The sequence below is a fragment of the Hylobates moloch genome, unplaced genomic scaffold, assembly GCF_009828535.3.
Source record: "Hylobates moloch isolate HMO894 unplaced genomic scaffold, HMol_V3 SCAFFOLD_15, whole genome shotgun sequence".
Lineage (NCBI taxonomy): Eukaryota > Metazoa > Chordata > Mammalia > Primates > Hylobatidae > Hylobates > Hylobates moloch.
In genome coordinates, this window is record NW_026652290.1 from 40,203,548 (window position 1) to 40,220,285 (window position 16,738).

Genomic DNA, 16,738 nt, shown 5'->3' on the forward strand with positions numbered 1-16,738 from the left:
TGGCTGAACTACCTGGCTCTGCCCAGTGTTCTGGTCCCTCAATTCCCTTACCCCAGATTCACGCTTAAAGGTCTAAGGACATCGACACTGTCAGCTCTCCTTTCTGTATCTCAAATAAAACAAGTCCAAAATAAATTTGAAACTCATTATCTTTCTGTAAACTGATTTATTTTCCCACGTATGCCCTGTTCCTCTATTATCAAAAAGGATTCTATTGTATAAAATCCTAAACTTGAAAATGGGCTTGCATTAGACTTCTCTCCCTATCACATCTTAGTAGGCCCCCGCCATATAATTGGTCAACAACTGTTTCCGATTCTTCATCCTGAAAATCTCTTCGACACACTCACTTCTTTTTATCCTTAGTTCTGAGTCTCATATCTATGTATCTATTGTATCCACTTCTGGGAAATTCAAAAGGTTTTAACAGGCTCTGAGAATTCCTAAAGCAAAGAAACTCTTTTGCTTATTCTTCCAAGTATTTCCAAGTATTTCCAAAACGTTGTCCTTTATTCCCACTCTCATGATATCTACTGGAATATGGCATCTGTAGAAAAGGAAGGGCTCCAGGGTCAAGTCCACACTCCTGAAGCTCTTCACACACTTCCCTCAGTGGAGAATTCCAGTTTCACATCTGCCCTCTCTCCACCTGGGCACACACTATGTGCCTCCGCTGTATGGAATTGCCCAACCTGAACTTGTTCTTTACTGTCTTCTTGCCTTACTACACACATGGGTTCCTCTCTGTCTAGGATGCTACCCCTCATCAACTCAGATGACACCCACAGAGGAGAATTTAGGATGAGCTTGGTGACAGCTCATGGTAGGTCCGGTCTAAGGAGACACAGTTACTATAAAGTACCAAAAGAATTTCATTACGAAGGTCCTGTAGAATGAAACAGGAGGATGGGATTAGAGGGAGCCACCCTGCCTTCCACTAAGTGGTAACCATGCCATAAACTGAATACTGGTCATGATCTGCAAAGTTTCCAGCATTCTCATAACTTCAGCACTACAATGACACTAGCTCAGCTCCCTCTACTCCCATCATGTGGTCCTCGTCACTCGGAGAAGACTTCTGCTGTCTCAAGGAAATCCTCTCACTGTGAGCATAAGAATAGGTAGAAGAATGCAAACCTAAGCGTCCTCTAAAACCTAAACATGTCACCACGAACACATCTCGTTGCAAGTAACACATCTGTTGTTCACATAGAAAACAAATGCAAGTATGTTATTTTTGTGCCCCTTATTAAAACAAAATGAAGACTCCATCAATCTAAGGACCACACCATGTCACTGTCCCCAGAATAAGTGTGTATTTCTTTTAGATTTCTATAAGTGAAGAATGCATAATTTATTGGTTTCCCAAGAGAAGGAATGGCCTTATTAAATGTGCTAATAAAATTCAACAGCTATAAAACAGCTATAAACACAAGGCAAAGCCTTTGAATAGTTGAGGACTCATATAAAAACAGTCAATCTTCATAGCACCTTTACTTTGTGCCAGGTATGAATGGATTATGTCAGTTAAACCTTATAACAAGTTTATGAGCAAGTTCTATTATCATTCCTATGCTTATAAATGGGAGAACAAAGGCAGACAGAGGTTCAATTATGTAAGATTCCAGTGCTAATAAATGGTGACGCCAAGGTGTGAATCTGGGCAGTCTGATTTAAAGACAGTACTGGGCTGGGCATGGTGGCTCACACCTGTCATTCCAGCACTTTGGGAGGCCAAGGCAGGAGGATTGCTTGGGCCCAGGAGTTTAAGTCCAGCTATGCAAAATGAAACCTCATCTCTACAAAAACAAAGCCAGCACTGTGAAAGACTTAATCCTCACCCTTTCCAAGTGCTCAGTGAGCCCTACGATCTCTGATGGAAGGAGGTCTTCCCTGCTCACCAAGCTGTGGCTTTTCCTTTCTCAAGCACAAGCCTGTTTGTATCCATCTCCTATGGCTGCTGTAAGAAATAACCACAAACTGAGTGGCTTCAAACAATGCAAATTTCCATCTTGCACTTCCAGAGGTCAGAAGTCCAAAATCACATTAGTGGGCTAACATCAAGGTGGTGACAAAGCTTTTTCCTTCTGGAGGCTCTAGGGGAGAATCTGTCCCTTGCCTTCACTAGTTTCTAGAGGCCCCTTGCATTCCTTGGCTCATGCCACGTCCCTCTGACCTCTGCTTCCCTAACCACATCTTCTCTGAGTCTGACTCTCCTACTCCCTCTCATAAGGGCTCTTATGGTTATATCAAGGCCACCCAGATATTCCAGTGGAATCTCCCCATCTCAGGATTTTCACCTAATCACATCCATAAAGTCTCTTTGGCCATAGAAGGTAACATATTAGCAGGGTCCAGGGATTAGGATGGGAACATCTTTGAGGCCATTATTCAACCCTTCCAGGTTGCATTCTCCTCCCCTAAACTGTATCTTGAACCAAGTGCATGGCCCAGATGAGCATGGCCTCTGCTGCTTGCATGCAATTGGGTGATAGAAGCTAGCAGGAGCTCTGTCACACTGACTTGACGTGAAATCCTGGAACCTCCTCCAGCAGGCAATAGGAACTGGGAGAACAGGCTAGAAAGTGGCATCTGTCTCAGTAAGCCAATATTGGGCATCTCGCCAGCACTGCCCCAGATATAAATCACTGGTTACCCACATTTCTGAAAATCTTCATCTTTCATATTTTGGCTTAATTTTTCTTTAGACTTTAAAAAGTAAGATTTCTCCAATACAAAATAATGAGGACAATAGATTAAATTAAGAATCTGAATTATAACATGTTTTATATGTATAAAGAAAGACATGTATATAGAAACACACACTAATGAGCCTTTCAAAAATGTTGCTTTTTTAGGTACTTCATGTAGTGGAAAAAAAATGTTGCCAAGTAGAAAATTTGTAATAAAAGTAATTTATAATGGACATACTGTTTTTTTAAATTCTCTAATCCTATCCAAAAGATACTTCAAAAGGGTTTTATTATAAAGTACTTTAACTTATAGACAAATACGGAAAGAAATGAACACCAAAGTACCCACTACCCAGCTTTCTCCAGTCACTTCTATTTTTAAAAACAAAATGTCAGCTGTATAGTGGAAACGTCCGTGATAGAGTTGATTCCTTATATTAACCCCATTCCCTTCTCTCCCTCTTGAGTTGATTTTTTTGAATCATTCAAAAATGTAACTTTAAAAGGCTGATGAATAGTGTTTTTCTAAATGTTCTAAACATTTCCCTCTGAAATTATGTTCATATCATTCACTGGGCGAAAAGTAAACCATACAGGCAAAGGTAATCTCCAGTTTATTACATGAGCAATTTAACAATTTCTATTTAGAAACAATTAAAATATACCTTTGGTGGCCGGGCACAGTGGCTCACGCCTGTATTCCCAGCACATTGGGAGGCCGAGGTGGGCAGATCACGAGGTCGGGAGATCGAGACCATCCTGGCTAACATGGTGAAACACCGTCTCTACTAAAAATAAAAAAATTAGTCGGGTGTGGTGGCAGGCGCCTGTAGTCCCAGCAACTTGGGAGGCTGAGGCAGAAGAATGGCATGAACCCAGGAGGCAGTGCTCGCAGTGAGCCAAGATTATTGCACCACTGCACTCCAGCCTGTGCGACCAAGCAAGACTCCATCTCAAAAAAAATAAATAAATAAATTATATATATATATATATATAGCTTTGGTGTGGGAATAAAACATGAATTAATTTAACATGAATGTCCATGGGATCATTTTCCATTGCTTTGTATCCTTAATACGATACCAAGAGTGATGCTCACAGTAGCCAGACACCTTACTGTAACTCAGTGAAGTTTCCTACCAGCCTCAGTGAGACACTGAACAGGAAGAAAGAATGCCCTGGGTGGGTACCACAGGCCCTAGCATCTGGTAGTGTCCTGTTCAGGAAGTGTGTGCATGTCTGTGGCACTGAGGCACCTGAGGGGCTGGGGGAAACATTCCTAAAGTTCCCATTCTGGTCTGCCACGTACAACTTGAGTCACCTGGCCTCTCAAGCAAAGGTCTGGGGGTGTTTTTATTGCAAAGAGATTTTTTTGTTTCAGTGTACTCTGACCTGAAGTCAAACCACCTCACCTTCAAACATATCAGAAGTAAACAAACTACAAATGAGCTAGTCTCCCTTCCACTAGAGAGGTACAGGCAAAACAGCCTCTTTGGGATAGAAAGAATGAAACCATCTCTGCCCACTCCACCAGGTCATCTTCTAGAGCTGATAGTCATCATCATCACAGTATACACATAAGAGTCTCCATTTCTCTAAAAGAATCACAAGAAACTTACAGAGCTGGCAAATGATGCAAGATAGTACCGGACTGTCCTTGGCCTTACTGGGTTTGAAGTATGTGGCTAGAAGAGTCCTTGGATACAATGTCACATCACAGCATTATCACAGTGCCACCACACTATCAAGAGATGAGATTTCTTCCTCCATCACATGAACACATGAGGATTTCATGCCTGAAGTCCACAGCCTCACATCCTCATTCTGTGTCATCAGTATGACATTGTCCCCAACAAAATAATAGCCTAAATAGATTCTTAATATTATAGAAAACTCTGGTTAAGTTTCTTAATTCTAAAGCTTCAAAATAAAACTATTGGCCTTCAATATTCCTAGTACATCCTTACTTTTATTAGCTCATGTCATTGAATTATCTTTTCCCCCCTTTTCATGCACGTCTCTCTCTCTGTCTCTTTTTTATTTTCCATACCTAGTTAATATGATTGTGAAGTGCAATTTAACATCAACCAACATTTTCTGAGCATCCATTCTGAGCCAAATTCTGTGCTGGGATCCAGGAAGATGAAAGCAAGTAAGACCCAATTTCTGCCTTCAAGAGTTCACAGTCTAAGGGAAGAAACAGACACAAAGAGATCATCGGAACATAACACTGTACGTGCTAGAATGAGGAAAGGGAAGATGCTACAGAAGTGCAGGAAAGCAAAGGGTGAGTTCTGCTACAAAAGAGGACATTTGAACAACGTCTTCATGGATAAGCTCACCTATCAGGAAAAAGAGGAAGTGAGTAATTCAGGGAAAAGCAGCAGCCATATGCAAAGGTATAAAAGAAATAAACAGGGTGGTGCATTCAGGAAACTGCCAAATGATTCTGTTAACTGAAGGAGGGGAAGATGAAAATGTTAAGAGATGAGGAAGGATGAAAGAAGTTAGGGCTCAATGACACTGTTATACTTAACGCTTAGGAGTTTTAACTTTATAGGCTGGAGAGAAAAATGAGAAATTATAATTTCAATCACATAATTAATGTCTATCTCCCCAACCAAACTGGACGCTCCATAAGGAAAAAGAAAAGTGTTGCCAATGCTTGGCATAGTGTCTAGCATGTATTTGGCATCAATGACTACATGGATGAATCATTACAGGAATGGTGGTGCAGTATGAATATATTTTCTCTATATCCATTGCCCATTTCACATTCCAAAGCATGCCCAGATTTCGATAGGTCTTAGGCTCCATTCTGTAGGACAGTGTGGAGATGAGGCATGCACAAAATTCGCAGATGCACCCTGCTATATTATTATCTTGCCCCACTTTAACATAAATGTGTGGTGATTATCACCAATTTAGAGATAGAGAAGGGAGAGCACTATAATTAGTGGTTTTCACCTACACCAGCAATTGAGGTTTTCTTTATCAGTATATCAATCAAAATACAGTGTAGGACAATTCAGACCAGCTATAGACACTGCCTCAAAAGAGGTTTTTTGTTGTTGTTTTGTTTTTTTTTTCCCCTGGGGAGGTTGGGTGGAAATAGACTTTCCTTTCTACTTAAATGATTTGTCATTTGACTATTTTCTGAATAGAAAATTCTAACAGATACTTTTTTCTCTGTATTACTTCATGACTCCATTATTAACCTGCTTTCTACAGATATTTATTTCTTTTCTACCAGAATGTGTGCTTTGAGACTATGGACTAATGCTTAGAATGGTCTATGCCTATAGTGGTACCAAGTACAAGTTCAATTAATGCTTGTTAAGTCTAGTTTAAGGATGATCCAGAGTGCTTTACGTACAATCTGAACTGTGTAGAATTAACCAATTAAGCAAAATTCTTTTGCTCCCATTCCATATGATTTTAAAAAGTATGAATTCAATTGCAGGAAAGTATCACCCAAATAATATTTGTATATTCTCAATTAAGGCTTTGCCAAATATGAAAGCATATTCCACTAATCAGTGCCAAGCATATGCAATGATGAAGACCAATTAAAAAGCTTTTTCTGTATTGATTAAAGCCAGGTCTTGTGGTGACTCAGGGTTACGTTGCATGCTCTCAGAATAAAGTACTCACTCAAGTGAGGTAAATTAAATTATTCCAGGGCATGAATGTACTATACAGTGAATTGCTTCTTCCAGAAAACCTGACAACCAAGAGAAACAGAGTTGGACATATGAGAAACTGCAAACAACAATTGTTTTTTAAAACAGGATCCAAGCATAAAAACTGAACAATCTTTTTTAAAAATATCAAAAATGAAATAAAGTACACTGAAACTCTCAAGTCCTGGATTAATCATGAAGCCTTGTCCATTGCATAAATTTCTGCAACTTTTTTCTCTTGTATAACTGCTTTCAATTCAATTCAACTAATGTTTATAGATCACTTATTGGCACCTCAAGAAACTCTGGTTACGTGGAGAGAGAACACCAAAGGATCACAACTCAGTGTCAACAGCGTCATGAAGCACAGGCATCAAGTGTCCCATGGAGTCTCCCCACTCTAGCTAGGGAGTGTTAAGAAAAGCCTCAGAGAGGCAGGAAGATTTGACCAACATTTTGATGATGGAATTAAGGTTTTCCGGGTGGAGGACTCCTGGTCTATGTGGGCTACAGGTGGGGCCTGGGTATGTGAAACCTGCATACAACAATCCTGCACCGGACACATACACGGAATACTTTGTGGTTCTACATGAGTCCTAGAAACATCAGCATGAGTTTCTGCTTTCTGGAAGTTCTTACAGCTACTAGTATGTATATTAGAGCAGTATGGACTGTGGACCACGTGTAAATGTTGCAAAACTACAAATGCCTGTGCCCCATCCAAGGCCTATATCAGAATCTCTGGCTGAGGCCTGGGATTCTGTCATGTAATGACATTTCCAGGTGATTCCTAAACGCATTAACATTTAAGGACAGGAAATGGGAGTATAGGCAGGGGGTTCCAAAGAGGAAGGAGAAATGAGAAAAAAGAGCTGAAATTTGAGTGATTTTATTTAAAATTGTGTTGGAGGGTGAGCATAAGGGTTAACATGGGATTTGAGGAGTAATGTGGATTTAACTACATTTGCCAACTATTCTTCCTTCCTGTCTCTCAATTTTTATGACTTGGATCTAGGTGCAGGTCTCTGTGTTCTCTTGCTTAGACTGGTTAGTGTGCAGGCATCTTCACACATTTTTTTCTGTCTGAGTCTCTACCTAGGCACCTTATCCCTGCTGACAGCAGCATTTCCTGATCCTCTTCCTTAATCGAGGATTCCTCAGCCCTAGGGCAGCCAGTCAGACTGGGGCCGTGACCTACAGCTTTCACCCAGAGTACCATGAAAAATTTATCAGTTGTAAGTGTCATGGTGTAAAAAAGTTTTGGAAGCACTCTGATTATGTATTTATCATAAAACAGAAATACAATTGTGTCACTTCTCCTTAAAGATTCCAAAGGCTCCCACCTGCCTATAGCACACAACAGGTCTGGCAAGACCAGGGACCCCTCCTTCTCACCAACCTAGAGTTCAGTTCACCTTGGAGCCTTCAATTACACCTCTGCCTCTACCCAGAATGTCCCTCTTTTCATCACTGAGGCTTCAACCCAAGCATCATCAACATTTCCATCCCAGTATATTTTACTATAAAGGATTGAGCTTTCCTTGCTAACCTGTAGTCAACACAGATTGGGATGGCGGTCTCACTCAAAGTGAATTTAAGTTCACTGCCTTCTTCTGGCAACAAACCCTACTTCTCATGTCACAGGGCTGGTCATGTGACACAGTCTGATCCCATGACAGTTCTCCAAACCCCAGGGCCAATCACAGTGCTTCCTCTGAAATGTTTTCTAACAGGACCTGGCAGGGTAGATTTCACTTTACTCTTCACTGACAGAGTTGCAGAGATATAAAGCTCGATTTGTCTGTGACCCTGGTTTCATGCTTTGGAGATGGCTAACCAACTAGAAGGAAGCCTTCTCATGAAGGGACACAAAGTTAACAGAGAGAAATGCTTAGGCAGACATAGGAGTCCCTTGTCCTATCACCCTAACGCTAAATCCCACCTGTCCTCTCAAAAATGTATTTATTCGCGTGAGCCAGGAAATCCCTCCTTTCTTGCAGGGAAAAGAAAGAGAGATCAGACTGTTACTCTGTCCATGTAGAAAGGGAAGATATAAGAGACTCCATTTTGAAAAAGACCTGTACTTTGAACGATTGCTTTGCTGAGATGTTGTTAATTTGTAGCTTTGCCCCAGGCACTTTGCCCCAGCCACTTTGACCCAACTTGGAGCTCACAAAAACATGTGTTGTATGAAATCAAGGTTTAAGGGATCTGGGGCTGTGCAGGACATGCCTTGTTAACAAAATGTTTACAAGCAGTATACTTGGTAAAAGTCATCGCCATTCTCTAGTCTCAATAAACCAGGGGCACAATGCACTGTGGAAAGCTGCCGGGACCTCTGCCCTTGGAAGCGGGCTATTGTCCAAGGTTTCTCCCCATGTGATAGTGTGAAATATGGCCTCGTGGGATGAGAAAGACCTGACTGTCCCCCAGCCTGACACCCGTAAAGGGTCTGTGCTGAGGTGGATTAGTGAAAGAGGAAAGCCTCTTGCAGTTGAGATGGAGGAAGGCCACTGTCTCCTGCCTGCCCCTGGGAACTGAATGTCTCGGTGTGAAACCCGACTGTACATTTGTTCAACTCTGAGATAGGAGAAAAGCTGCCCTACGGTGGGAGGCGAGACATGTTTGCAGTAATGCTGCTTTGCTATTCTTTACTCCGCTGAGATGTTTGGGTGGAGAGAAACATAAATCTGGCCTATGTGCACATCCAGGCATAGTACCTTCCCTTAAACTTAATTATGATATAGATTCTTTTGCTCACATGTTTGTTGCTGACCTTCTCCTTATTATCACCCTGCTGTCCTACTACATTCCTTTTTGCTGAAATAATGAAAATAATAATCAATGAAAACACGGAACTCAGAGGCCAGTGCCAGTGCAGGTCCTTGGTGTGCTGAGTGCCGGTACCCTGGGCCCACTGTTGTTTCTCTATACTTTGTCTCTGTGTCTTATTTCTTTTCTCAGTCTCTCGTCCCACCCGACTAGAAATACCCACAGGTGTGGAGGGGCAGCCCACCCCTTCATTTCTGACTTAACCTGGTTTGAGTTTGGCTTCCTTCATTAACACAGAGCTTCTCTCTACTGTTTCAGCTGGGCACCCGACTACAAAGATGCCTGGTGACTCAAGTTACGTCAAATAACGGGGGATTAACTGTGAGGACACAAGTGGAAAGATAGAATCAGGGCCACTTGGCCAGGTCCCCTGGGAATACTGACAAAGTCAGACCTCATGTTTGATTGAGGTAAGGGAAATGGCAGCAGCAGGAGAGAGTACGTAAGAGAAATGCTACAGCATCAAGAGGAGCTGCAGGCAGCCTCTGCTCGCCCTAGAAGCCAACACAGGAGGGCCTGGGGTTCATACCAGGCCAGTGTCCTTGCCTTTCCAGAGAATTGCTGAGAAGTAAACTGAGGTTTGTTCAAGCAAGGAGAAAGAATAACGGGTTCTCCTTGGGACACGTATCATGTCAAGGAAGGGCCAACCTTGACTTCCATAGCTGTATTCCTGGCTCTAACCTCCTCATGAAGGGGCTGAAAAACTGATTTAATCCATGTGTCCAAGCGTGTCATCCTCAGAAGTACTAGCTGGGTGGTAAGTGTACATTTCATTTCAGTTTTACTGAAAAAATTTTTATTAAAAAAGAAAAAGTGGCCAGGTGCAGTGGCTCACTCCTGTAATCCCAGCACTTTGGGAAGCCAGGGCAGGTGGATCACCCAAGGTCAGGAGTTCGAGACCAGTCTGACCAACATGGCAAAAATCCATCTCTACTAAAAATACAAAAAATTAGCCGGCGTGGCAGCAGGTGCCTGTATTCCCGGCTACTTGGGAGGCTGAGACAGGAGAATGGCGCGAACCCAGGAGGCGGAGCTTGCAGTGAGCCGAGATCACGCCACTGCACTCCATCCAGCCTGGGCGACAGAGCGAGACTCTGTCTCAAAAAAAAAAAAATAATAAAAAATTAAAAAAAAATTATTTCTCAGCAAATATACATTTCTGACTTATTATCTTGTTTTGTATTTTGGCCTACACATTACCAGAAAGTAATATTATTTCCTACAATATTCTTGAAATATAGGCCAGAAAGGATATCATCATTTTTAAAAAATCATAAATGGTCAAGAAACCGTCCAAAAAGCAAAGTGATGGCAGCATTTTCAGTTACACAAAAATATCTACTCTTCAAATAGATTTGGAAGAATCAGTTCTTAATTCAGGAGCTAATTGTTAAAGTTTTGTGTAATTTAAAGTTAGCAAGGAAATATCAAGTTTTTTCTTGTCTAAAAGATTACAATATACCTCTAAAATCTACCATTATCTGCACTGAAGGAGAAAAGCAATGGTATTATTCATCTTAATAACAAAAATAGCAACATCAGTATCCTATCTTTTTAGCTAAATATTCTAAGAATGCAGTGAATTGATTTTCATAAGCCAGTCAAGTACAGCATTTATTGGATTTATTATGCATTGTACCAATTTTTCCTAGAAAATGAGCTTTTCTGCTTGTGTTTCACTTAAACTTATATTACTATTCCTTGAGTACCCAATATATTAATTATTCCTTTAGTACCCTGACCACTTGATAAACACCAGAAGACACTAAGACACAGGTGACAAGTTGAGGGAAGACTGACTAACTTCATAATGTATTCCTGATAATCTTCAAGAATGGAATACATAATCTTACTTAGGATGAGTTTTGTTTGTTTGATTTTTTTTGCCTCCATCAAAAATCAATATCTTTTGGCATTAGCTAGAATAAAGACCTATAGACCTTAATATAGAGGCTCAATTGATCTTCAGTCAGTTTGCAGAGTAAACACAGATAAAAACAGAGATGAAAATAATGTCTTTAATGTTGTTTTACCTCTAAGAAGATGAGGCAAGAAAATATAATGTTTCGAATACTGACTATTGTATAAGTTTACAAATTCAATTTGCAAAATACATATATATTATCTCAACCCAGGGAATCTGTTTTAAAGTACGCTGCTCATTCCTGCAGGAGCCACAACTTTCCCTCCCACTTTAGATTTTGAGGATATTTATATCAAAACCCCCGAATATGGACCTAGGGAAACATTTTTCATTTTCACAAGGTGGCTTTAGTTTGACATCTTAATCATCACAAGCCACTTCAGAAGAACCTCCAACTTCCCTCAGTCTCTCCTTCCTTATTTTCTTTCTAAACTTCCCCATTCTCAAAGAAATGTTCTTTATAAAGAACACAATTATCATCAGAGTGGTGAGAGCATTTCTCTTTTATTCCTCCCATCTTTTCATGACCTATTTTTTACCTTATCAAAAGGAACAAAACATATGTCACCAAGTCTTCAAATATCCAAGTAGAAAACACTAGTGGTGAGCACTACAGAACAAGTGTCTAATAGGAATCATCGGAGCTGTATATGTAATCTGCAGTTTCCTACTATCCACAGTGAAAGACATGAAAAGAAACTGAAGGTAATTTTCAGGGCATATTTATGTAACTCAATATGTCTAATACATTGTCATTTCAACATCAAATGAGTATAGAAATTACTAATGAGATACTCTAGAATCCGTTTTTTCCTACTCAGTCTTAAAAATCTGCTATGTATTTCTAAATTTATTATTATTATTATTTTGGGATGGACTCTCATTCTGTCTCCCAGGCTGGAGCACAGTGGTGCAATCTCGACTCACTGCAACCTCTGCCTCCTGGGTTCAAGCGATTCTCCTACCTCAGCCTCCTGAGTAGCAGCTGGGATTACAGGCATCCACCACCATGCCAGGCTAATTTTTGTATTTTTTAGTAGAGACGGGATTTTGCTGTGTTTTCCAGGCTGGTCTCGAACTCCTGACCTCAAGTTATCCACCTGCCTTGGCCTCCCAAAGTGCTGGGATTACAAGTGTGAGCCACCGTGCCCAGCCTCTGCTGTGTATTTTAAACTTACAACACAACTCACTTCTACTTTCAAGTGCTCAGAAGCCACACGTGGCTGGTGGCCACCCTACTGGACAGGACCGAGGAAAGAAGTGACAGCCACTATTTTTGTTCCTCCTTCAAAGAACCAAGCAAATGCTGGGGTTCATCTATTGAATCTACTAAACAGTTTAAACCATAAAAATAAATACAAACAATTTCATGAATTGTTTACATTTGTCTAGGTTAAGGTTTATAATTTCCAATTCCTTTCTGTCTTTACTAGTCTTACCCTACAGTTCAGGCAAAGTTATACAATAGAAAATAAAAGATAATCACAAGCTTTTTGTTGCTTTCTTTGTTTTTCCTTTTTCCTGAATATGTCCAAGAAATTAAGGGGTATATGCTTTGTTTTCATATCACTTAATTTCTAGCATCATTTTACTACCTTTCCTCCTCCCACCCCAGGCTTATTTATGTTTGGGGTTGTCATACCAGATTTTAAAGTGGTCAGTCTTGGCCAGTCAGAGCTATCAGTGAAAGCATACACTATAATTAAAAGTAAAACTATTATTTGTCAAGGCAATGTAACATACAATGACCCAGTGAGAAGAGAAGAAACAGGGAGCCAGAGATCTAAGGCTCTAGCGTTGATTCCCTGCTTCCTTCTCTGTAAACTCTCTTCCTGCTCTTCTTTACATTTCAGGACTTTGAGATGAGGGTCAGTTGGCATCATGTGTTTGAAAGCATTTTATAAACATGATGCGTCATATAATGTTTTATGAATGTCCTACAATGTCTTGTGTTTATTATTTTTATTCTTTGTAAACACAAGTAAACATGTTGAACTGGTTATTCTGGCATGTAGGGCTATCGCTTAACACTCTTGGATGTTGAAGAGATGGTCTCCTAAATGCTACAAAGTGTGGGTAAACCAAAAGGAACTAGGATAGGCAAAAAAAAAGGCATGCTTTCCTATTCTTTTCTCAAAGTGTTAAACAGATGACAATTATCAGCTCCTACAAAGAAAAACAGGAAGAGAGCATATGATCTTCACACCTTCACCAGTGACTACTTCAGTCCAGCAAGCTGGAGCTACTCCTGGATTTCATTCCTAAACCTATCATTCTGGAAATTCCCATGACAAATTTATTCATTTATGAATTTGCACCGGGATGTGCTGGGTTTTTTTTTTTTTGGTGGGGGGAGGGGATATTGCACATAAACAAGACTGGCCTGGTAACTGGGGACGCAGGGTCAGGTCTCATTCTCCACTGAGTCATCTGACAGCCATGTTTTGTCCATCTGGGCCTCGATTTGTTTATTCATAAGAATGAAACTAATCACCATTTTCTACTTTCTTTGCAATAGTGCTATTAGAATAATTAATGAAAATAGAAAATACTTAGAAAGCACCCTTAAGGAAAGATATACTAAGGAATTATTAATCCATCAAAGCAGAACTAAAAGATATTGGGCACGGCCGGGTGCGGTGGCTCACGCCTGTAATACCAGCACTTTGGGAGGCCGAGGTGGGCCGAGGTCAGGAGATCAAGACCATCCTGGCTAACACGGTGAAATCCCATCTCTACTAAAAATACAAAAAAAATATTAGCCAGGTACTCCCAGCTACTTGGGAGGCTGAGAGGCAGGAGAATGGCATGAACCCGGGAGGGGAGCTTGCAGTGAGCAGAGATTGTGCCACTGCACTCCAGCCTGGGCGACAGAGCGAGACTCTGTCTCAAAATAAATAAAAATAAAAATAAAAAAATAGAAAAATAAAAAAATATTGGGCACTTACTCTCCTATCTGAAGGAGGAGTTAGCCATTTTCAAAATTTGCTGCTGTGGAGGCCAAGTACGCCCTTCTCCCTTCTGGTCAATGTGTGTTTCCAATGTCCCACTTATTAGAGCCCAGGGGACTGTGTAGTATAGAAGGGGAGGATCAGAAAGGACCTGAAGTCCAAAAGTGGATAACAAACTTTGGCTTAAGTTGATTTCTGTAATGGCCCTGAATTTTAGTGATCAATTTATCCAACAGTTAGTGTCCTTGGGTAAAGAAAGTAAAATGAGGTCAAATACACCATTGTCCATAGGAATCATCAATGCTTTGACTCTGAGCATTTTTCTGAATATAAAGTTCAAAACACATGAGTCAAGGCAAGAATTTCTAAAATCAATAACCATTAGTCACCTCTCATGCCCTGCTATAGTGCTTTAATACTCAAAAGTGCCCAATGCTATTGACATGTGAAGTTTCTGGTTTAAGGGGCTATGGAAACTTTCCCTTAACTATAGTTCTGGTGCTGCGGAAACTGAAACACACATATGTATGCACACACAGGCATATGCACACACACACACACACACACACACACGTGCACACATTTCCCTATTGCCACAATTTATTCCAGTACAGAAATGAGTAGAAGAATATTAGAAAACAGGGAATTGCGTTTACCCTATTAGTGTTTGAGTCTAAAACCCTTCTGAATATATAGTAAAATATAAGCGTAAGCCATTCCTTAACATTAAATTAGGTTTTGGAGTATTAGGAAGGCCACAAAGGGGAAAACAAATTTAAGAATGCTCAGAAGACATCTCTCCAAATATTTTGTAAGACAGTAGACTTCACCTCATTATTTAATTTACTTGTCAGTAAAAAGCCTATAAAACCACAGTCTTATGATAAAATTAAATAGCAGCAACAGTAGACTTTATGAACACCTGAGGTACATTGCTTCCAGCATCTTTCCAAAGAAATCAAGATATTGAAATCCTGTCCAGCACTTTCCTCTAAAAGCATCCTTGCATTTTTAACCCAAACCAAAATCTTCTGTTACTGAGAAGATTGTTTCTTTTTGATTAGATTCATCTAGTAACTACCTGCTCATTAAGTAAGTGACATCCTTCTAGAACAGGCTGCCCAAGAGTCAACAAAGCTAAGGTAGAGGGTTACAGGCTCTGAAAGGCAACACGAAGAGGACAGGAGAAGGAAGGATGGATGGAAGAAGGTGGAGGAGGGAGAGATGGAGGAAAGCAGGCAAAACTCAGGAAAGCCAAATTTCACAACTGGATTACAAGTCATTACAGATGCAGTTTAACTTGTCTCCCCGCCCAGCAGCTGCCTGTCCTCTCTGCCTAGTTTCATTTCTCAGGAGCTGCCCATTTCTTTTAAGAAAACAAGGGAAAGTCCTGAGCATTCTCAGTACGTCAGGTGCCTTCACTCCCATTAACCTTAAAATTGGTTCATAAATCGTAAAAGAGAGAGTGCAATTAGTACAAAGTATGATAGGAATTTCTAAACTCAGTACAATTTAAGCCCAGGAAAAATGACGAGTTCTGTAAAAGAGGTGTGTGTAGCTATGCATTTTTAATTGCATCATTATGCTGTATCCCCTGGACTAAAGTAAATACAGTAATTACAATGTGGAAGTGCACATAATGCACTTTAGAGAGGGGCGGGGCATGCACATCTGTGATCTACACCATAAGGAAGCAACACACGGTCAGGTTTTGAATGGCATACTGATTACCCCACATTAGAAAAGAGGGTATAACTTCGGAGAGCAAACATACCCCAATGTGAATGTGTACCTGCATTTGTCACGACAGAATAATGGGTGCACATGGTAATTTTGAAGCAAAAATGTTTACATCACCAGTAATATCTTATTTAAGGACCCATTTATTATTTTGGCATACTATGAGCAATGACAATATTAGTTTATTTTTTTTTATTTTTTATTTTTTTGAGACCGAGTCTCAATCTGTTGTCTGGGCTGGAGTGCAGTGGTGTGATCTTGGCTCACTGCAACCTCCACCTCCCAGTTCAAGTGATTCTCCTGCTTCAGCCTCCTGAGTAGCTGGGATTACAGACACGCCCCACCATGCCAGGCTAATTTTTGTATTTTTTTAGTAGAGACGGGGTTTCATCATGCTGGCCAGGCTGGTCTTGAACTCCTGACCTTGAGTGATCCACCCACCTCGTCCTCTCAAAGTGCTGGGATTACAGGCATGAGCCACTGCACCTGGCCAATGACAATATTAGTTTAAATGTAATAAAGAAATTTCCTCTACACTAAGTTGTCAAGAAAATCTTCACTTTGAAGTTGGAAACAAAGGCCCAGAAACCACAGCAGAGAATTACCTGTGCTATTTATCAGGAATATGTGGCCCTATTTATCTCTTACTTCTGAATTCCTGGCATAAGTAAACCTGTGATCCCATCTTCACAAGAGGCCAGTGACTTGTTATAGCATAGGCCTTCCTTTCCATCATCGACACTGGAGATGCCCCACGATTCCCACCCCATCCAATTCTTCAACTTTCCCCCAATATGCTGGATCTTTAAGAACTCCAATTCCTGCCTGTGAACATCTGGCAAACTGACAAATTTACATAGCTCCTTTGTGGGTTCTAGAACGTTTACATATACTCAGACTTGCAATGCAATTCAG

General features: G+C 40.6%; 1 protein-coding gene across 1 annotated transcript in view; it reads right to left on the minus strand.

The window, feature by feature from the left end:
* SLC9A2 (solute carrier family 9 member A2) overlaps nucleotides 1-16,738 on the minus strand; it is a 97,543-nt gene that overhangs the window by 33,205 nt on the left and 47,600 nt on the right. The gene's annotated exons all lie outside the window — the stretch shown is intronic.